Source organism: Chlorocebus sabaeus, chromosome 23 (genome assembly GCF_047675955.1).
Source record: "Chlorocebus sabaeus isolate Y175 chromosome 23, mChlSab1.0.hap1, whole genome shotgun sequence".
NCBI lineage: Eukaryota > Metazoa > Chordata > Mammalia > Primates > Cercopithecidae > Chlorocebus > Chlorocebus sabaeus.
Genome location: NC_132926.1, coordinates 593852 through 617029, shown reverse-complemented (window position 1 = coordinate 617029; position 23178 = coordinate 593852). Strand labels below are relative to the sequence as shown.

The 23178-nt window shown below is 49.2% G+C and overlaps 1 pseudogene; it reads right to left on the bottom strand.

The window, feature by feature from the left end:
• Positions 1–1113: 1113 nt before the first annotated feature.
• Positions 1114–17098, bottom strand: LOC103247294 (protein O-mannosyl-transferase TMTC4-like; annotated as a pseudogene).
• Between the last annotated feature and the right edge of the window lie 6080 nt (positions 17099–23178).

The following is a 23178-nucleotide window of genomic DNA, read 5'->3' as shown; positions in this document are numbered from 1 at the left end:
TCAGTGATTTCTAGTCACTGTATACAGTTCTGCAACCAGCACAAAAATCCACTGTTAAAACAGTTCCTTTGTCAGAAAAATGTCCTGCGTGCCCATCTGCAGCCAGCCCTGCTCTCAGCCTCCAGCCTAGACAACCTGCTGTCTGTCTGTACTGATCTACCTTTTCTGTAAATTTCATATAAACTCCACTCACAGAAACGATGTGCGTGGAATTGCTATGTTGTAAGTTTCATTTTGCTACACCAAAAGGTTAAACATAGGGTCACTATACAACCTAAGAACTCCACTCCTCGGTATATACACAAGAGAACTGAAAACGTGTTTATGTGAAGAATTGTGGTCAAAATTATGGTATCGTTGTTCATGATAGCCAAAAAGTGGAAACAACATAAATGTCCATCAATTGATGAATGGATAAACCAAATGTGTATTGAAGAGGCCTCGTTGTCTGGGGTAATACTTGAGGTCCATTGTCTCATGGTCATGAAGATCAAGGATGTGAACACACACAGAGTGAGATGAAAAGCAGAAGTTTTGTTTTGTTTTGTTTCTGAGATGGAGTCTCACTCTGTCGCCCAGGCTGGAATGCAGTGGTGTAATCTCAGCTCACTGCAACCTCTGCCTCCCGGGTTTGAGCAATTCTCCTGCCTCAGCCTCCCAAGTAACTGGGATTACAGGCATGTGCCATCACGCCCGGCGAGTTTTTGTATTTTTAATCGAGATGGGTTTCACCATGTTGGCCAGGGTGGTCTCGAACTCCTGACCTCCTGCCTGTCATGGCCTCCCAAAGTGCTGGGATTACAAGTGTGAGCCACCGTGCCTGGCCAAGAGCAGAAGTTTAATAGGAGAAAGAAAGATAACAACTCTCTGCTACAGAGAGGGGCCTCAGAAAAATGGGTTGTGGCTCCACAGTGAAATGCAGGGGGAGTTATTGAGGAGCTGGTGAGCAGGTGGTGTCTGATCTACGTCGGGCAAGAAAAACTGATTGGACCAGGCATGCCATTTGCATAGGCCACGAATCTCTGGTAGTCCCCACCCTAATCTTTTACTATGCAGATGGGTTCTCTGCCTGAGCTGCGCCATGTTGCCCTTTTTTTTTTCTTTACTCTCTTTTTTTTTTTTTCTTTGCTAGTTTGTAATAATTTTACTGCATAAGAAATTACAGAGATTGTGTAAATCATTAGGTCAACAGCGCACAGAGAAGAACAAGACAAAAACACTGTTTGCATCAAATAAAAAACAGCAAGAACAACTCAATTCTTAAAAATATCACAAATTCCTCGAATGTGGCTCCATTTGAGAGAAAATTTTTCATTTTCTGGATAGAATAATGTCTATAGTTTCATTAAGCAAAATGGAAAATGGCTTTTCAGTTAAAAACATTAAAAAGCAACTTACACAGATGTGTTGCCCTCTTCACCTTGGATGTAACAAAAATAAAGCTGTGAGGCTGCCTGCCCTTGCCTAAAGCATGGCTTGAACCTTCTATTGATAGTAATCATTTATGTAAAATATTACATTACATAACCTCCTATGTATTGAAACTGCCCAAGTCAGAGCATTCAAAAACTACTGCAAGAGTCAATTTCTTCCTATGGGGAAAAGCAAATAGATGGCTACATGTTAAAATTTCCATTCCTCATTCGATTATTTGTCCTATTCCAAACATAAAAATACAAATAAATATTTCCTTACAAGCGAAGTTCACAGCATATTGTTTTAAAAAAAAAAAGAGATAAAAAAAACAAGAATCTTCATTTGCTTTGTCATTAAATAAAAATGCTAACATATAGACACGTTCAATGTTTATACAAAGTGTAGGAGTCAGTCTATCCTTTCTTGGTCATAATTGAAGTTTAATAGTGCTAGTCCATACCTGACAAGGCTCAGATCCCAAATGTATGTTCAATTCTACTAAAAGTTGCTCAAGATAATTTTTTCTCTTTTTCTGTTTAATTTAAAAAGACAATTTTGGAATTTTAGAATTACACTTGAGTTGTCTGAAAAAACACAATTTCAATGAAAAATCATATCAAGCATTCAGCATTCAAGAGTATATTGCTAGTGCCATAATCTTTTTGCATGTCTTTGTTTTCATAGAAAAAATCAATAAAATAACATGTCTAAGACTTTTAAATGGTTAAATGTAACCACATACTATTAACGATATGCCTCACGCACGCACACACTCAAACTCAAAACATGAAGGAAAAAGGATCAGACGTCTTTCTTCTGCATTTGTGCTAGCTTTCTTCTTAGCAGACCGTAGTTCTCCTTAGTTCCTGATGTCCTGGGGTCAAGCTGCAAGGAGATTTCAGTGTTTCTTGGCCAAGTCTAGGTGTCCCCAGCGTGACAAGGCACAGCCACGTTACCATGGTAACCTGCAGAATCTGGATTTGCTTTCATTGCCTCGAGGAACAAAGCTTCAGATTCCTTGTATTTCTGGGATTTCCCCAGCACGTTTGCCAACGAGAACATGTCAGAGGGATCATTAGCTGTTCATTCCAGTGCCTCTCTTCCAACTGCTTCAGCTTGAGCTAAATTACCTGTATTTCCGAGCAGTGCCATCACGTGTTCCAGGCCAGGCTGTGCTCTGGTGTCAGCTCCTCTCTCCACGCATTCAAGGCATCCACGTGGCGACTGAGATCAGCGTACAGAGCCCGAGGCTGTGGTGACAATCTGGGTGTTTCCTTCTGTGTTTAATCGCCCTCCGGTAACTTCGCTCTGCGGCTTCCAACCGTTTCAGGCTGTTCTGCAGGATGCCTGGATCCGTCCGCGCAGCGGCAGAGTCTGGCTGTGTTTGAACAGCCGAAGACGGCAGCTCCTCAGCTTCCTGTAGCTCGTGCCTTTCTTTTAAGTGGTTTCCAAGATTATTCATGGCACGAACATACTTGGGAATTCGTCTTACCGCTTCCCGGTGGCACCTGCTGGCGGCTGTCTGGTTGCCTTTCTCAGCCAGGTTGTTGCCAGTGTTGTGGGGAACTGAGAACTGAGGACGCAGACCGGGCCTCTGCACAGCCGCTCCCCCTCCGCCCCTGGCCCCTGCACCCCAGCACCTCGCCCAGATCCCCAGCACGTTGCTCAGATCCCCAGCACCTCGCCCAGATCCCCAGCACCTCGCCCAGATCCCCAGCACCTCGCCCAGGTTCCCAGCACCTCGCCCAGATCCCCAGCACCTCGCCCAGGTTCCCAGCACCTCGCCCAGATCCCCAGCACCTCGCCCAGGTTCCCAGCACCTCGCCCAGATCCCCAGCACCTCGCCCAGATCCCCAGCACCTCGCCCAGGTTCCCAGCACCTCGCCCAGATCCCCAGCACCTCGCCCAGGTTCCCAGCACCTCGCCCAGATCCCCAGCACCTCGCCCAGATCCCCAGCACCTCGCCCAGGTTCCCAGCACCTCGCCCAGGTTCCCAGCACCTCGCCCAGATCCCCAGCACCTCGCCCAGGTTCCCAGCACCTCGCCCAGATCCCCAGCACCTCGCCCAGGTTCCCAGCACCTCGCCCAGATCCCCAGCACGTCGCTCAGATCCCCAGCACCTCGCCCAGATCCCCAGCACCTCGCCCAGATCCCCAGCACCTCGCCCAGGTTCCCAGCACCTCGCCCAGATCCCCAGCACCTCGCCCAGGTTCCCAGCACCTCGCCCAGATCCCCAGCACCTCGCCCAGGTTCCCAGCACCTCGCCCAGGTTCCCAGCACCTCGCCCAGATCCCCAGCACCTCGCCCAGATCCCCAGCACCTCGCCCAGGTTCCCAGCACCTCGCCCAGATCCCCAGCACCTCGCCCAGATCCCCAGCACCTCGCCCAGATCCCCAGCACCTCGCCCAGGTTCCCAGCACCTCGCCCAGATCCCCAGCACCTCGCCCAGGTTCCCAGCACCTCGCCCAGATCCCCAGCACCTCGCCCAGGTTCCCAGCACCTCGCCCAGATCCCCAGCACCTCGCCCAGGTTCCCAGCACCTCGCCCAGATCCCCAGCACCTCGCCCAGATCCCCAGCACCTCGCCCAGGTTCCCAGCACCTCGCCCAGGTTCCCAGCACCTCGCCCAGATCCCCAGCACCTCGCCCAGGTTCCCAGCACCTCGCCCAGATCCCCAGCACCTCGCCCAGGTTCCCAGCACCTCGCCCAGATCCCCAGCACGTCGCTCAGATCCCCAGCACCTCGCCCAGATCCCCAGCACCTCGCCCAGATCCCCAGCACCTCGCCCAGGTTCCCAGCACCTCGCCCAGATCCCCAGCACCTCGCCCAGGTTCCCAGCACCTCGCCCAGATCCCCAGCACCTCGCCCAGATCCCCAGCACCTCGCCCAGGTTCCCAGCACCTCGCCCAGGTTCCCAGCACCTCGCCCAGATCCCCAGCACCTCGCCCAGGTTCCCAGCACCTCGCCCAGATCCCCAGCACCTCGCCCAGATCCCCAGCACCTCGCCCAGATCCCCAGCACCTCGCCCAGATCCCCAGCACCTCGCCCAGATCCCCAGCACCTCGCCCAGGTTCCCAGCACCTCGCCCAGATCCCCAGCACCTCGCCCAGATCCCCAGCACCTCGCCCAGATTCCCAGCACCTCGCCCAGATCCCCAGCACCTCGCCCAGGTTCCCAGCACCTCGCCCAGGTTCCCAGCACCTCGCCCAGATCCCCAGCACCTCGCCCAGGTTCCCAGCACCTCGCCCAGATCCCCAGCACCTCGCCCAGGTTCCCAGCACCTCGCCCAGGTTCCCAGCACCTCGCCCAGATCCCCAGCACCTCGCCTAGATCCCCAGCACCTCGCCCAGATCCCCAGCACCTCGCCCAGGTTCCCAGCACCTCGCTCAGATTCCCAGCAGGACCGCAGCACTGAGTCTCTTTTCCTCGGTGCATTTGCTCAGGGCTCCAAATCCCAACGTCAGCCGCAAGCGGCGCCCGGCGCTGGGGAGGGACAGGACTCTCTCCGTGACCAGACCACGAAGCCCACTCGGAGGAACAGGCTCCTTGCGGAGAGAAATGGGATAAGGAGAAATCCCAGGCGCGGAGTGAGGATCCTTCTCTTGTGGCCGCGTTCAGAGCCCAGGGCGAGGCATGTTAGGCTGACGAGGCAGAGCCGGAGCGCTGGTTCCGTAGCAGGTGCAATTACCCTCCAGTCGCTGAGGACTTGGTGAGGGGGAGGCAGCCCACGGACCCGTCAAAACACAGTCGCCAGGGACACAGCCTGCCGGGCGTTCAGTGAACAGCAGTAATCGTAGTTTACGGCCCTCACCCGCAGGCTGAGAGCAAAGGAGGCCGCGTTGTCCACCTCGGGGAAGGCCGGCGGCCGTGCCTATGATCCTCCCGGGCACGTAGAGCATCCCAGCCCCTCGGCAGGTGAGCAAGGGTCACTCCGAAGAGGAGGCCCCGTTCCTGAGCTCCGAGTTCTCTGATGACTTGTCTTATGTAGTCCCTTCTGGACAATTTCCAGAACCCTGAATTCGCCTACCACCAAGATGTCAAATACCGCGTTCAAACCCAGCACGGTGATCCCTCGCTCTTTGCACAGCAGGGCCACTGCTCCCAGAAAGATAGCAGCACCCAGAAGGTGGAAGAACGTGCTCCCTCCCTGTGACTTTCTCTAAATGCTTTACAGCAGCCAAGGAAAGATAACAAGAAGAACAGCATGCTGCCCATTTCTTTATTACTGTACGTGTGGTAACGAAAAAAGGGAAGACGGAGCCTCCGTCTGGGACACGTCTGGCCCTTTTCTATTGGCACGGCTGCCAGCGTTCCCCGGTGCAAGCTTCTGGCTGGCTTCTCTCTGTTTCAAGCTCCGTTTTTCAGGCTGCTCTTTGTTGGAAAAGAAATGATTTTGGAGGCTGCTTTTTGTTGGAAGGGAAATTCTGCCAAGAACTCTTTTGCCCTTACTATCTGCCTAAATAATTTCTTTCTACGTTTTATATCAGTATATTCACACAATGCAACTTTTTTTTTGAGAGAAGGCCCCACTCTGTTGCTCAGGCTGGAATTCAGGGGTGGACTCACAGTTCACTGCAACCTTAAACTCGTGGACTCAATGTTCTTCCCACCTCAGCCTCCCAAGTAGCTGGGACCACAAGTGGGAGCCACCACACATGGCTGTTTCTAAAATTTGTTCATAGATGCAGTGTCCTCCGCCCCGCCCCGCCCGGCAGGCTTAGTGACACAAGCCTCCCCAGTTCCCACCCACGAAGGGGTCCAAAATCAAGGGAACAATCCTGTCTAATCAGCAAGTCTGAGTTTTTTCCCCAATTCCAAATTAGATCAGCCCCTTTGTGGGTGAGGCTACTGGTGAGGCTACTGGTTTTCAAGACTGGCCCAGCCTAGGACATCAAGGCGGGGTGTCAGAATGGCAGCAGCTCCAGGCAAGAAAGCTGCAAAATCCTGCTGTTCTAACTAGAGTTCTAGCAGTTTTTTATTCTGAGTATATGAGCGTATATTATGAATATATACTCATATTATTATGAGTATATATTATGAGCTATCATCCATTTGATGATTTGCTTTTGGTCAATTTTGAGAGCTCTGAAATGATTGCTCTTGACAATTGTGTCCTATTTTATACTTTTGGGTGTGGGAACAGATTTGCCAGCTTCTGCCCTCTGCCAGGCCTAGAGGCCCACACTTCACTATTTTTGAGTGTATAAAGTGGATGGACCATGTGCTGTGTAACCACACTCCTAGTGATCACATCTGATTGTTTCCTTCTAGGTTTTCTATAGTACAGTGATGTAACGAACAACCGCACATTTGTTGGAGCATATATATAGATGTTTCTGCCATGAAAGCATCATCTTTGAAACATGAACAACACGTATACAAACCATGTATCTCATCAATATGTCATGTACATGTACAGCAAACACATCAAAAGCATATAGCTGAATGATGAGGGAATTGTCAGGATGGTGAGTCTGAGTCACAGGGAGTTGGAGAAGTGGGGTTACACACTCAGGGAGGAAGAAGGATGGATATAACTGCTAAGTTTGATACAAAACAGGTTAATAAATCCCAAGGCAATAAACCTGTAGCTTCTGGGCTATCTTTTATACACAACGAGACTCATTTGGATCTCCACCACACAAGGCTACACCTTATCATCCAATGTCTCAGTGAGTTTTAATAAGTAGTAAACAGCAAGTCACAGAAAGCTACCTTCCCCTGTGGCTGAGGTTCCGTAGCAGCAGCAGCATCTCCTGGGAACTTGTTAGAAATGAAAATTCCTGGACCCCAGCCCAGACCCAGCAAACAGACTCTGAGGATGGAGCCCAGAGATAGGTGTTTTTTATTTATGTTTTATTTTTTGGAGACAGGTTGCTCAGGCTGGAGTGCAGTGCCACGATCATAGCTCACTGCAGCCGTGGCTAAGGGTTTTTTTTTTTTTTTTTTTACTTTTTGTAGAGTACTAGGGTTTCCCCTTGTTTCCCTTGAACTCCTGGCCTCGAGGGATCCTCTGGCCTGGACCTTCCAAATTGCTGGGATTACAGGCATAAGCCACTGCACCTGGCCTGAGATTTTAAGTATCTTAACACACTGTCAGCCAGGTGTGTGAGTCATGCCTGTAATCCCCAGCACTTTGGGAGGCTGAGGCAAGTGGGTCACTTGAGTCCAGGAGTTCAAGACCCACCTGGGCAACATGGGGAGACCCCGGTCTCTACAAAAAATACAAAAATTAGCCAGGTGTGGTGGCAAGCACCTGTGGTCTCAGCTACTGGGGAGGCTGAGGCAGCAGCACTGTTCTATCGCATAGCAGTCCAAACTGGAAACTTCCCCGATGTCCATCTGTGGGGAATGGATACATAAGGTGTGATGCTGACGATAGTAAATGTCCACCTGAGCCTTGAGCTCCTGGGAAACGGCAACTGTTAAGAAATCCTCCACTCTCTAAAGCAGTTTGGAAATTTTTCAAGGAACTTAGAACTACCCTTTGACCCAGTAATCTCATTACTGGGTTTACATCCAAAAGAAATAATTGTTTCACCAAAAAGACACATGGCACTTGTGTTCATCACAGTGCTATTCACGATAGCAAAGCCACGGTGCCCATCCATGGTGGATTGCATAAAGAAAGTGTGGCCCATATACACCATGGAATACGACACAACATAGAAAAGAACGAAATCACGTCCTTTGCAGCAACATGGGTGCAGCTGGAGGCCATCATTCTAAGTGAGTTAATGAAGGAACAGAAAATCAAATACTGCATGTTCTCACTTGTACATGGGAGCTAAACACTGGGTAGTGATGGACATAAAGATGGCAACAAGGGCTGCTGGGGACTACTAGGCGGGAGGGAGGAAGGGAGAGGGGAGGGTTGTGTAACTAAATAGAGTGCTATGCTCAGTACCTGGGTGAGGGAGTTGTTCATACCCCAAGCCTCAGCACCACACGGTATACCCAGGTAACAAACCTGCACATATACCCCTTGAATCCGAAAAAAAAGTTGAAATTATTAAAAATAGAAGAAGTGCCCCACCCTCCTGTAGGCCTTTGCCCTGCCACATGGATAAGGCTCATGGTGAACCCCTGTTGACCAACGATGAGGCCAGATCCAGACCCTCCAAATTATCGATCTTCAACTCATGAGTGACTAGCTGAACTGTCTGTCTACACTGAACAATCTGGATAAAATGCCTGTTGACTTGTCCGTACTTTAGTCAGGCTTCCTGGTTCCCCGCAGGCTGTGACCTTGGTCCACCCTGAGCAGCACAGAAATCCCCCTAACAGCCCCTCCTCAGAATCTCAATTTCAGAAGAGAACACTCCCTGATTCACTGTCCCATCTGTCACTGCTCATCCCACCCCACCTGCCTTGGTCTTTCTAGCCGTGCCGACTCCTCCCTGCAAACGTGAAGGCCTCTCTGTAGCCGGGGATAGAGGTTCTTGCTGTCAGAGGGGTGGACCTCCTACTGCAACAGCCCCCTCCCTACTGCAGTGGGCTGTCCTGAGGCTGGAGTGCAGTGGTTCGATCTCCGCTCACTACAGCCTTGACCTCCTGGGCCCAAGCAATTCTCCTGCCTCAGCCTCCCCAGTAGCTGAGACCACAGGTACTTGCCACCACACCTGGCTAATTTTTGTATTTTTTGTAGAGACCGGGGTCTCCCCATGTTGCCCAGGTGGGTCTTGAACTCCTGGGCTCAAGTGACCCACTTGCCTCAGCCTCCCAAAGTGCTGGGATTACAGGCATGACTCACGCACCTGGCTGAGAGTGTGTTAAGATACTTAAAATCTCAGGCCAGGCACGGTGGCTTATGCCTGTAATCCCAGCAATTTGGAAGGTCCAGGCCAGAGGATCCCTTGAGGCCAGGGGTTCAAGACCCACCCGGGAAACAAGGGGGAAGGTCCGTGCACGGGTCTTTGGTGACCATAGCAGGGTGGGTGCTGTGGTGCCCCATGCAGATCCCTCCACCTGGACCAGATGCACCCCTCGATCGATGGGGAGCACAGCCTGCACTGAGCCCCTCAGTAGGCACTGCCCTGGGGGAGGGAAATGCTTCACCCAGGGCCACGCCTCCTCCCTGGAAGCACCCAGAACCCAAAGACTGATTGGAATAGGGCACAAAGGCCAGGCCCTCCCACCTCAGCCTCAGTTCCTGCAGGCTCCTCCCAGCGCCCCTGGGGTGGGCTGAGGCCTCAGTGGTAACCATCTTGCTGCTCAGCTCCTCCCTCTGCCCAGTCATGCCTCCCTCCCTCCCTTGAGGATGTGATCCCAAGAGCACTCCCCCAAAAACTTCCTGCATAAAGCTCTGCTTCAAGGCCAGGCGCCACGGCTCACGCCTGTAATCCCACAACTTTGAAGGGCCAAGGCAGGTGGATCGCTTGAGCCCAGGAGTTCAAGACCAGCCTGCGCAACATGACAAACCCCTTATTTACGAAACAACAACAACAGGAAAAAACACACACACACACACAGAAAAAAAATTAGCATGGCATGGTGGTGTGCACCTATAGCCTCAGCTACTGGGAAGGCTGAGGTGGGAGGATCGCTTGAGTCTAGGAGGAGAAGGCTGCAGTGAGCCATGATCGAGCCACTGCATTCCAGTCTGGACAACAGAGCAACACGCTTCCAAAAAACACAAACAAACAAAACCAAAAAACCAAGTCTCCGCTTCAGAGGCACCTGCTGGGAGCCCAGCGAGCCCAACCTGAGAGTCGGCGTGAGCTTGCCCAACCTGAGAGTCGGTGTGAGCTTCCAGGGGGCATCACACAAGTCATGGCGCTGGGGCGTTGTCTGCGTGAGGTTCCCATTGTGGGTCGTCAGAGCCAGACCTGAGCATGCGTTCGGGTCAGCCCCAGCACACCCTAGGAGCCTCGGTGTCTTCACCAGGAAACAGACAACAGAACCTACCATGCAATGACCATGAAGAGTCTAGGAGTTAGCACCTGCCGGCCCAGGGAACAGTCACTCAGGACAGCTGGGGTTAAGTAGGGACACTGTCCCGCAGAGGCAGGTGGCCGTGGCCACGAGGGGTGCATGGGGGTGAGGGGCACTAGTACCTGAGTGTCTGTCTGGTGGGACCCTCCCACTTCGTACCCTGCCTGGTTTCCTCATCTGCAAATGAGCTGATCTAGAATCTTCTTTCTAGGTCTGGATTGAGGGCCAAATACATGGAGACTGGGAAGGAGTGTGTGGAACTGGGTGGGCTACTGAGCGCTTGGGAAAGGGCGGCTTCCTCCAGGGCAAGCCTGTCTCCCAGGGTCTGGAGGGCCTCAGGGCTGCAAACCACCCCTCAAATCAGCCTCCTCCTATGGGCTCAGGAGACACCTAGAGCTCCACCCAGATGGTGCCTTCTGGGAGAGGGGTGACCCCATCTGGCAGTTGAGAAACTTGCAAAATGTCAGCCTACAATGAAGTCTTTGAGTCTCAAATCAGAAGAGATCACGTAGCTGGTGGAAGGCAGTTGAGTTTTGGAGTCGGGACACCTGCACTTGAATCCCACATGGATTTGAGTCACCTCTTGGCTGTGTGACTGCGGGCAAGTTAAATGCCTCTATTGTGGGCACAAGGATAATGAAGCCTGCCGCCTGGGGTTTTAGTTAAGATTAGAGTTTGGAAGTTCCCTGTGAATGCCTGGCATATAGCAGGTGCTTAAATAAGGAGCAGTTAGCATTAACAAGCACCAAGATTTTTTTCTGTAGGATGTAAATTTTCAGATCCAAATGCCAGCACATTCATTCTGGCCAATGGAACAAAAGGAAAATATTTTGCATTGAGCCTATACTAGGAAAGCCAGGACACAAGGTCACAGGGATCAACCAGGGGCCACAACAACTTCTGAAAAAAATAAGTTGTTTTTTTTTTTTTTTTTTTTTTGAGACGGAGTCTCGCTCTGTCGCCCAGGCTGGAGTGCAGTAGCCAGATCTCAGCTCACTGCAAGCTCTGCCTCCCGGGTTTATGCCACTCTCCTGCCTCAGCCTCCCGAGTAGCTGGGACTACAGGTGCCCGCCACCACACCTGGTTAGTTTTTTGTATTTTTTAGTAGAGACGGGGTTTCACTGTGTTAGCCAGGATGGTCTCGATCTCCTGACCTCGTGATCCGCCCGTCTCAGTCTCCCAAAGTGCTGGGATTACACCGCGCCCGACCCAAAAATAAGTTTTTAAAGAGCAGCCCTGACATTGGGAAGCTGGCGTGGCGCTCACAGCCGCACCATACTGTTCTCCTGCAGGACATAAGCAGCCCCACAGAACGCTAGCCCCAGACAGAGCTACTTGGAGACAAAGATGAAAGGAGACCAAGCCAGGCCACTTCATCACTTCATCTAAGCACAGATGTGAGAAGTTCACTGCACCACCCACAAAGCACCAAACACTCCCAGCCAAAACCAGTGGCTGTTTCTTCTTTGTCAGTTACAGCTTATTCTTCCCTCTAGTCTTCCCTTCTCATAGACTAGGTATCATTTATCAAGACACCCAGTTATGGAACCACCCTCACTTTCTAACAGCATCCATTTTAAAGCAAACTCAGACATTGCCCTCAAATTCCCAGCTAAAGCCCAAATCCTATTAATACCTTCTAAGACCCTGTTCCCGGGAGACACCCACAATTCCCTGAAGTGTGTGTTCTCCTTCACTGCAATGAGCAATAATCCCAACTTGACCAACTGCCTGTGCGTCCCTGGTGGTCTTTGGCTGGAGGGCATCGATGGTTCCTAAGCTTCGGGAAGCATTCTATGTTCCTGCTTTTGTCATCCCTTATCTGTTACTCATTAATGATCAGTTGTTCAAAATGAAGTGCAAACAAGCCAGTGGGGTGGGGTGGCACGTTCCTGTACCCCCAGCTACTGCTTGAGCCCAGGAGTTAGGGTACAGCCTGGGCAATGCAGCAAGACCCCATCTCTAATAATAAACCCCAACCCCCCTTCCTCAATGAGGTCCCATAGACTTGTCCAGAGCCCTGAAGAGGCTGTGTCCTCTCAGAAGGGTGGGCTGCAGCTTCAGAAAGAGGCGGACAGGAGGTGGAGCTCCTACAGACACCCATGGAGGCGGGCACAGCAGTGATGCCCCAGAATCAACACCCCAGGTATCCTAAGGAAGGAATGAAGGATCTGCTGCCCCTGCCGGGTGCCCTGCATGGTCTTGTCCATCACTTGACATTCCTGTGAAATTGCACCAAGTGGCCCATCTAAACCTTGGTCACGGCCTGTGGCTTTTGTGGCAGCCACGAGGAAGGACAGACAGGCTCTCGGGGTGCAGTGGTGAGCAGACAGGTGAGCAGCAGGTCATAGGCTTACAGCCAAGGGCAGAAGACAGTGACAAACCAGGTGTTACAGTTTAACTTTATCACTGTTAAAAATTAAGGGACTTCCAGGCGCAGTGGCTCACACCTGTAATCCCAGCACTTTGGGAAGCCAAGGTGGGCAGATCACTTGAGGTCAGGAGTTCAAGACCAGACAGCGAATATGGCGAAACCTCTCTCTACTAAAAATACAAAAATTAGCTGGGCATGGTGGTGGGCACCTGTAGTCCTAGCTACTCAGGAGGCTGAGGCAGGAGAATCTCTTGAACCTGGGAGACAGAGGTTGCAGTGAGCACAGATCACACCACTGCACTCCAGCCTGGGCAACAGAGCGAGACCTTATCTCAAAAAAAAAGTAAGGGACAACCTCAGTGAAAATATTTGCAACACATATAAAGGTTAGGAGATAATATACATATTACATATAAAATATAACAAATGTCTAGAATAAGTAAATATTTATATTTACATATTAAATACAGGTAAAGAACTCCTAAAAATTGGTTAAACCATTAAAACCTGCATGGGGGAAAATAGCAAAGGATATGAACAGGCAATTCACAGAACAAAATAAGTGGATGTATAAAAAATATACTCAATTAAAACAGTAGTAAGACATTTCTTGCTTAGCCAATTGCCAACGTTGCAATGATTTATAGAACCCACCAAGGGCAAGAAACTGGGGGCCTAGCACCCCGCTTGTGGGAGCACAAGGGGTTCACCTTCTAGAGGGCAGTTTGGGAGGAACTACAGACAGGAAAGAAACCTTTCTTTTAAACCAGCCTTCCAGGGCTAGGAAAGTCTTCTGAAAATCCCGGTACAAAGATATCTGCACAAAGACAAGCCTCCATGTATTACTAACTGTAATAACTTTGGTTCTGGGGCAGGAAGAACCAAGAAGATCAATGGAGTGGAACTGAATCCACAGAACCCACAAAGAGACCCAAATGTGTTTGGGAATTGAGCACATGGTAATGGTGGAGTTTCAATGGAGAGAACAGTGACCTACGTAACAGAAAAACAAGTCAAAAGTGAGAAAAATTAATGGTGGGGATAATGGTGTGGTTACAAAAAAAAAAAAAAAAAGAAAACTGGGACTGCATGGGACTGGAGAGAGAGGTTGGTTGGAGCAAGTTTGGTTTTTTTCCCTTTCCCTTGGTCAGCAAACTACCCTCCAGCCAAATCCAGCTTACAAGCTATTTTTCTACTGCCCAGTGAGCTAAGAACATTTTTTACACTTTTTACTGCTTAAAAAGATTAAAAGAATAATATTTCATGACATGTGAAAATTAGATGAAATTCAAATGTTGGTGTCTGTGAGTGAAGTTCTGTCGGCACACAGCCTCTCCCTCTCGTTATGTGTCATCTTTGCTGGCTTTGGCACTAAAAGGGCAGACGTGGGTCCTTCCGACAAAACCGAAAAGTTTCTGTACGTGGCCCTTGCAGAGAAAGCCTGCAGACCCCAGCTTTAGAGAGAGGAGGTATGAGATTTTAGGTTTGGTGTGGGTGGCTGGGGAGGTCCCTTGGTCCAGGAAATGGTGATTCCAAGGGCTGTTGTTGTCTGGGCGCCGGTGCTGTCCTCCTCCTCTGTCCACCCCATATCTAATGCATTCTGAGCGCTCGCTGGGCAGTCAGTGCAGGGCGAGAGAGCAGTCACGTGTCGCTTCCCGAGACATACAGTCACGGGCCCCTTAACAAGGATGCAGTCCGAGTCCGAGAAATGGTTGTTAGGTGGTTCCTGGCGTGAACATCACAGACTGCCCTCACACCAGCCTAGACGGTGTACTTCCTGCACCCCTAGGCTGGGTGGCATAGCCCGTCACTCCAAGTGACGTCTGTTCTACGACAGTACGGCTATGACATCACGAGGCCATAGGAGTTGTTCAGCTCCGTCACAATCACGGACCACTGTCTTGCATGTGTCCCTCCTTGCCTGGAAGGTCGCTGTGCAGCGCATGATGGCACTCCCATGTCAGGGGGCGCCTCGCTGGACCATCTCGTGCCACTGCCCACTGTCTGCCACCTCCCAGCAGCTCCCTGCCCTAAAGCCATCCTGTTGCTGCTTTTCCACCATTTCTTCCTCTGTGCATGTTACCCCAAACTCTGCAGGGACTACCGCTCGCCCAACATGCATTCTGGAACCTTCTGCAATCCTGTCCCACTGCCCCTGAGCAGAAGCGGCAAGCAAGGGTCACCGCAGCCCAGGTGCTGCCTCTGTCCTGGCCCTCTGTCCAGGTCGACAGGCATCTTCCCCTCCCCGGGTGGAGTGCAGGCTCCAGATCAGTTTCTGTCTCCCCAGCTGAGAGCCCTTGTCTTGGTACAGGTTGCTATAACACGATACCAGGTGCTGGGCGGCTGAAACAATGAACACTAACTTCTCACAGTTTTGCAGGCTGGAAGTCTAGATCGGGGTGCAGCACAGTGGAGTTCTTGGTAGGGATCCTCTTCCTGATTTATGCCCAGCTGCCGTCTCACTGTGTCCTCACGAGAGAGGGAGAGGAACCAGCTGTCAGTCTCAGTTCTGTCTCCCCATGAATCTGAGAGTGGGCTGAGTCCGGGAATCTTTGTCCCCAGGCACAGCTACTCCAGAGGCTGAGGTGGGAGGATTGTTTAAGTCCGGGAGGTTGATGCTGCACTGAGCTGTGATTGCATGACTGCACTCCAGCCTGCGAGACAGAGCAAGACCCTGTCTCAAAGCAAAAGAAAGAGAAAAAAGAAACGGAAGTTTTCATGCCCAATGTGGTAGCATAAGGGGGCATGGGAGACCTGACGAGAGGGCATGGCAGACAGGGAGACGGCGGCAGCGGAACTGTCTGGGGTTGACGGTGGGCATGGGGGTTGAACAGCAGGGATGTGCTGGCACCATTTCTGAGGGAGGGGACATTTGGGAGAAACTGCTTGAGGAATGGGAGGCCATGAGTTTGGGCGTGGAGCTGGAGCTTCAGGGCCTGGAGAAATTGGAGTGGAAATGACAGAGGAAGTATCCGTATCATATCCTCGGTTTGCCCAAGAGATGTCTATGCCGCCATGTTGACTGCAGCACTATTCACAATAGCCCAGATACGTGAGCAAAGCAAGTGGCCATCAGAGAAGGAGTGGGTGGAGGCAATGTAGGGGATGTGCACAACAGAGCACCACTCAGCCTTAAAAAGAAGATAGTCCTGTCACTAGTGACAACATGGACGAGCCTGGGGGACGTGTTAAGTGACATACCGCACGACCTCACTCCTATGTGGAGGCTAAAAAGTGTAACTCATGGAAGCAGAGAATAGAATGGTGGTTGCCAGAGGCTGGGTGGCGGGGAGGGGTGGATAAAGGAAGGTGGTCAGGATACAAAATTTCAGTTAGACAGGAAGAAAAGATTCAAGAGAGATCTGTTGTGCAACATGGTGAGTATAATAAAAATATTGTATTCTTGAAAATTGCTAAGAGAGTAGATTTTAATTGTTCTCACCACACATACAGACAAATAATATGTAAGGGAAAGGAAGAAATAAAGAAGGAAGGTAGGGAGGGAGGAGGTCAAGTGAGAGACGGGAGCTAGGGATAACAGGGAGAGACACGGATAGTCTTTGCAGCCACGGTGGTGGACGATGCCGCCCAGGGAGAGAGCGCCATGAGAACAGAGGTCAGGCCCTTGTCTGTGGAATTCCAACATTTAAGAAAGGTAGGCCGGGCACGGTGGCTCACGCCTGTAATCCCAGCACTTTGGGAGGCCAAGGCGGGCAAATCATGAGGTCAGGAGATTGAGACCATCCTAGCGAACACGGTGAAACCCCGTCTCTACTAAAAATACAAAAAATTAGCTGGGAATGGTGGCAGGTGCCCGTAGTCCCAGCTACTTGGGAGGCTGAGGCAGGAGAATGGCGGGAACCCGGGAGGCGGAGCTTGCAGTGAGCCCAGATGGCGCCACCGCACTCCAGCCTGGGCAACAGAGTGAGACTCTGTCTCAATAAATAAATTAAATACATACATACATACATACATACATACATACATAATTAAATAAATAAACAAAAGAAAGGTAGAGGAAGAGGAGAGTCAGACTGAGGCTCAGGAGGCGGGAGGGAACTGGAGGAGGTGTCATAGTTCAGGTCCACTCTGTTGAGGCTTCAGGGAACTGACAAAGGTGGGAACTGAAAACGCTCATGGCTTTAGAAGCACGGAGGCCACCTGCGACTGTGGCGAGTGCTGCGCTGCGTCCGTCCGTCCCTGTCCCTCCAGAGTCACTCATCAGCTGATAAAGGCGTTGCCCCGGCTCTGCCTGGAGCTGGCACTGAGCAGCACTCTCGCCAGCATTCCAGGGGCACAGCCGGACCAAATCAAGCAAGCTCCCTGCCCTCCACCCCAGAGGAGACACAGGCACCGAAAAAAGAAACAAACGCATGACGTACGTGATCTCAGCTACTGATCAAGGTCAGTCCAACATTTGAAAAATCTATCAATGACATTCACCATATTAACAAACTAAGAAAAGCCATAGGATCATCCCAGCAGTCGCAAAACAGCATTTGACAAAATTGAATATCCATCTGTGATAAAAGTTCTCAGGTAACAAGAAACAACAGTGAACTTTCTCAACCCAATAAGAGGAGTTAATGAAAATCCTACAGCTAACATCGCACTCAATGGTGGAACACAGGGCGCTTTTCCCCAAGATCAGGAGCCAGCCAGGGATGCTGACTCTCGCCACTTCCAGTCAACATAGCACTAGAGGTTCTAGCCAGTGCAATAAGTGAGAAAAAGAAATTAAAGGCATCTAGGTTAGAAAGAAGTAAAACTGTCATTATTCACAAGGACATGATATCTATGGAGAAAATCCAATGGAATCTACCAAGAGCTACTAGAACTAATACTAGAGCTAACAGAGTCCAATGGAAGCTACAAAGAGCTACTAGAACGCATATTATGTGTGTGTGTGGTGACTTTAGCAAGGTTGCAAGGTACAAGATCAATATGCTAAACTAATTTGTATTTCTGAATACTCCCTGTGCTAGGCTGTTCTTGCATTGCTATAAAGAAATACCTGAGGCTGGGTAATTGATAAGAAAAGAGGCTTCATTGGCTCATGGCTCTGCAGCCTGTGCAGGAAGCATTCCGCCAGCATCTGCTTCTGGCGAGGATTCAGGAAGCTTCCAATCACAGCAAAAGACAAAGAGGGAGCAGGCACATCACATGGTGAGAGCGGAGCAAGAGAGAGTGAAACGGGAGGTGCCACACACTTTTAAAAACCATATCGGGGAGAACTCATAATTGGGAGGACAGCACCAAGGCCACAGTGCTAAACCATCCATCAGAAATCCAACCTCATGATCCAATAACCTCCCACCAGGCCCCACCTCCAATACTGGGAATTACATTTCAAAATGCATTTTGATGAGGACATAAATACAAACTATATTACCACCCTTAAACAACTGGAAATTGCTTTGTGTTTGAGAAATAAAAGAAACTGCTGAATTCTGTTCTGTAGCTTTGGTTGTACACTTGAGTGAAAATCAAAAGGTTATGTTAATTTCTGAATAATTATAATGGTAAAAAATGGTGCAGACACAACCTTCACTTTGCAAGCATTGCAGAGTTAAGTATTTTTGGGGAAATTATAAACAATTAAATCGTTTCCCAACGAGCTCAACCAACCCATTCTGGGCAGTCCTCAGACATAAACTTGTGACAAACTCTAGCCAAGCAACTTACCCACAGGAGAAAAAAGACTCCCTGTTTCAAGATGGGCTGTGGTGCTTCTCTCCTTTCTCCTCTTTTTCTTCTACAAACCCTACATTTGCCTGTATTCAAGAAAATCAGCCAACTAATTGGTTTCTATGTGTTTGTGTTCAAGTGAACCTCCACATTCACTTAGCTATGCTGTGTCTCTGAGCTACTCTCTGGCTCTGCAACTCTCTCCTTTCCAGTGGTTGAACTGTACTCTGTATTCTTTGGACTGGCTGTGTGTGGGTAAAGGCAAAAAGTGCAGGTTGAAAAATCAATTGAAGTGGTTATTTTGTAACATAAGATAATTGAAACGTGGCTGTGTAGCAAAAGGTATCTTATTATTATTATTATTATTATTATTTTTTTTTTTTGAGATGGAGTCTCACTCTGTCCCCAGGCTGGAGTACAGTGGCATTATCTCAGCTCACTGCAACCTCTACCTCCCAGGTTTAAGTGATCTTCCTGTCTCAGCCTCCCAAGTAGCTGGGATTCCAGCGTGCGCCACCACACGTGGCTAACTTTTGTATTTTTAGTAGAGACGGGGTTTCACCACATTGGCCAGGCTGGTCTCCAACTCCTGACCACAAGTGATCCACCCACCTCAGCCTTCCAAAGTGCTGGGATTACAGGTGTAAGCCAACGCACCCTGCCTATATCATTTTTAAAGATGCTATACTGAAATATTTAGGGATGAAATTATATAATGATTATATTTATTTTTAAACATTTCAGCAAAAAATATACATGTAAAGCTAAATTCACAAGATTTTACTGATTGTGAAATATTGGTGGTTTATAGTTGTTCATTATACTAACATCCATGTGACTGGTATATTAAAAATCTTTTTAAACATTTATTTATTTATTTATTTATTTATTTATTTATTTATTTATTTATTTATTTTGGAGACATGGCCTCACTCTGTCACCCAGGTTGCAGGGCAGTGATGCGATTACAGCTCACTGCAGCCTTAGACTCCTGGGCTCAAGCAATCCTTCTGCCTCTGCCTCCCAACTAGCTGGGACTACAAGCACGCATCGGCATGCCCAGCTAACTTTTTTTCCTTTTCTTGTAGAGATGGGGTCTTGCTATATTGCCCAGGCTGGTCTCCAACTCCTGGCCTCAAGTGATTCTCCAGCCTTAGCCTACCAAAGCACTGGGATTGCACAGGGCAGCCACTATGACTGGCCTATTTGAAATTTTTTAAGGGATAAATAACTTTTATTTAATTTCTAATTTAAGCTATGGTATTTCAGGTCTCTTTGTTATGGCGGTTTATTTTATTTTTATATTTTGTTTGTTTGTTTGTTTGTGACAGGGTCACACTCTGTCACCCAGGCTGGAGTGCAGTGGCACCATCTTGACTCACTGCAACCTCCGCCTCCCAGTCTCAAGTGATCCTCCCATATCAGCCTCCCAGGTAACCCGAGTATCTGGGACTGCAGGTGCACACTACCATGCCCGGCCAATTTTTTATGTTTTGTAGAGATGGGTTTTGCTATACTGCCCAGGCTGGTCTTCAACTTGTGAGCTCAAGTGATCTGCCTGCTTTGGCCACCCAAAGTGCTGGGATTGCAAGAGTGAGCCACCATATCTGGCCTATTTGAAATTTTTAATTGAAAAGCAAAAATGAACAAAAAAATAATTTGGGCCCACAAATACACAGTTATTTGATTTTCACCAAAGGCACCAAAACAATTCAACGTGGAAAGGAAAGTCTTTGCAACAAATGGTTCGGAAACAACTATAGGGGAAAGAAATTAACATTAATCCCAACCTCACACCAAAACAAAAAAGTTATATAAAATAAAATTTACACTTAACCATAGAAGCTAAAATTTAAAAGTTTCAGGAAAAAAAAAAACACACAGAAGAGTGTCTTTTTTTTTTTTTTTTTTTTTTTTTTTTTTTTTTTTTTTTATGGTGTCCCGCCCTGTCACCCAGGCTGGAGTACGATCTCGGCTCACTGTAACCTCTGCCTTCCAGGTTCAAGCGATTCTCCTGCCTCAGCCTCCCAAGTAGCAGGAACTACAGGCCCAGGCCATCATGCTCAGCTAATTTTTTATTTTTATTTTTTGTACAGATGGGGTCTCACAGAACTCCTGAGTTCCAGGGATCCTCCCTGCCTCAGCTTCCCAAAGTGTTGAAATTATACAGTTTAAACCACTCAGTTCTGTGTGTGTGTGTGTGTGTGTGTGTGTGTGTGTGTGTGACAGGGTCTTACTGTGTCACCCAGACTGGAGTGCAGTGGCGGGAATTTGGCCCAATGAAACCTCCGCCTCCCAGGCTCAAGCAATCCTCCCACCTCAGCCTCCCCAGTAGGGTAACTGGGATTACAGGTGGACTACCAGGTTTTGCCATGTCGCCCACGCTGGTCTCAAACTCCTGAGCTCAGGGGAGCCGCCCACCTCAGCCTCCCAAAGTGTTGGGATTACAAGCTGAGCCACTATCCAGGCCAGTTGTTTTACTGGCGGTTGAGGGAGTGGGGGAGGATTGTTCGTTTAGTGGACAAAATATTTGAAGAGATACTTCACAAAGGAAGATAAACAAATGGTCCATAAACACATGAAAACGTGCACATCGTCATCCCTCATCAGCTAAATGCAAATTTAAACCATAGGAAAATGCTACATACCCACAAGAACACCTAGAAGTTAAAAAAATAACCAGAATGCTTGGACATTGTTGATGGAGGAAAATAGTACAACCTAGTACAACCACTTTGCGGCAAAATTTTTTTTGAGACAAAGTCTGGCTCTGTCGCCCAGGCTGGAGTGCGGTGGCTCGATCTGGGCTCACTGCAAGCTCCGCCTCCCGGGTTCACGCCATTCTCTTGCCTCAGCCTCCCAAATAGCTGCGACCCTGTAGTCCGCCACCGCGCCCGGCTAATTTTTTGTATTTTTAGTAGAAACGGGGTTTCACCGTGTTCACCAGGATGGTCTCGATCTCCTGACCTTATGATCCGCCTGCCTCAGCCTCCCAAAGTGCTGGGATTACAGGCGTGAGCCACGGCGCTCAGCCAAAAGTTTTTTTGTTTTTTTTTTTTTCCAACTAAACATACACATCTTCTGTGAGCAGAAGTTCTACTCCTAGGCGTTTACCAAAAGCATATATCCATGAAGACTTGCGCACACATGTTCGTAGCAGCATTATCCATAATTGCCAAAAAAAAAAAAAAAAAAAAAAAGAAAAAAGAAAAAAAAAGTGGAGCCCAAATATCTACCAACAAGAAATGCAGCCTGGGGCCTGGGCAACATGGTGAAACTCCATCTCTTAAAAAGAAAGAGAAAGAGAGAGAGAGAGAGAGAGAGAGAGAGAGAGAGAGAGAGAGAGAGAGAGCGAGCGCGGTGGGCACTCACCTGTAGTTTCAGCTCATCAGGAAGCTGAGGTGGGAAGTCAGATCCTCGAGCCCGGGAGGTCAACGCTGCAGGGAGCCTTGGTCCTGGGCCCTGCACTCCGGCCTGCGTGACAGGGTGAGAACTGATCCCAGAACAAAAGAAAGAGAGAGAGAGAGAGAGAAAGAGAAAGAAAAGATAAGAAAAGAAAAATAAAAGGAGGAGGGAAGGAAAGAAGGAAGGACGGAAGGAAGGGAGGGAAGGAGGGAGGGAGGAAGGGAGGGAATTGTGGGATACTATTCCCAACTAAAAGGAGCAAACTTAATCCCAGCTACTCGGGAGGCTGAAGCAGAAGAATCCATTGAACCTGGGAGACAGAGATTGCAGTGAGCAGAGATTGCGCCACTGCCGCTCCAGCCTGCACGACAGAGTGAGACTCCGTCTCAAAAAAAAAAAAAAAAAAAAAAAAAAAAAAAAAAAAAAAAAAGCGGTGGGGGCGCGGACAAGCTGCCGGTAAACTCAACAACTTAGAGGAATCTCAAAAACATTATGCTGAGTGAATGAAGCCTTACGCCAGAATAAGTGGGAAGATAAATCACTAGAAACTGGCAATACCTTTCTGGAGAGTAATTTGCTGATGTGTATCTTTAAAAGTTACAGAAATTTGACCCATTAATTCCACTAGATATTTCTCCTAAGGAAATCATTATGGTGTTATACAGAGATTGAGCCACAAGGATAATCTTGCAATATTATTTACAATTGGGAAAAAAAGAAAGAAAAAAAACACCTGGTAACAATCCAAATGTCCCACAAGTGGCTGCTTATATAGGTTAGAGTTCTTCCAAACAATAGAACAATAAAAACGGTGTTGTAGAATATTTCCTTTTGCATTTCCACTCCATTTTCTCCAGGCCCGCAAGCTCCAGCTCCACACCCGAACTCATGGCCTCCCATTCCCCAGGCAGCTTCTTCTGAACGTCCCCTCTCTCAGAAAGTGGTGCCAGCGCATCCCGGCTGTGCCACCCCCATGCCCACAGTCAACGCCAGGCGGTTCCGCTGCCACTGTCACGTCTCTCTGAGGTCCCTCTACACCCTCTCTCGCGACTCCCATGCCCACTTATACCCACTTATACTACCGCATCCAGCGCGAACACTTCCTTGTCTTGTTTCTCTCTTTTCTCTTTTCGGAGACAGGGTCTTGCTCTGTCTCCCAGGCTGGAATCCAGTGCTGCCATCATAGCTCAGCGCACTCTCCACCTACTGGGCTCCAGCCATTCTCACGCCTCAGCCTTCCAAGTGCTGAAACGTCCTTTACCAAGATCAAAGGGACCCACGGAAGAAGCTCAGAATTATCATGAGAAATAAAATGCAGCCTTGTGTGCTGACTAATTACGATGGCAAAGACGAAATGTGCCG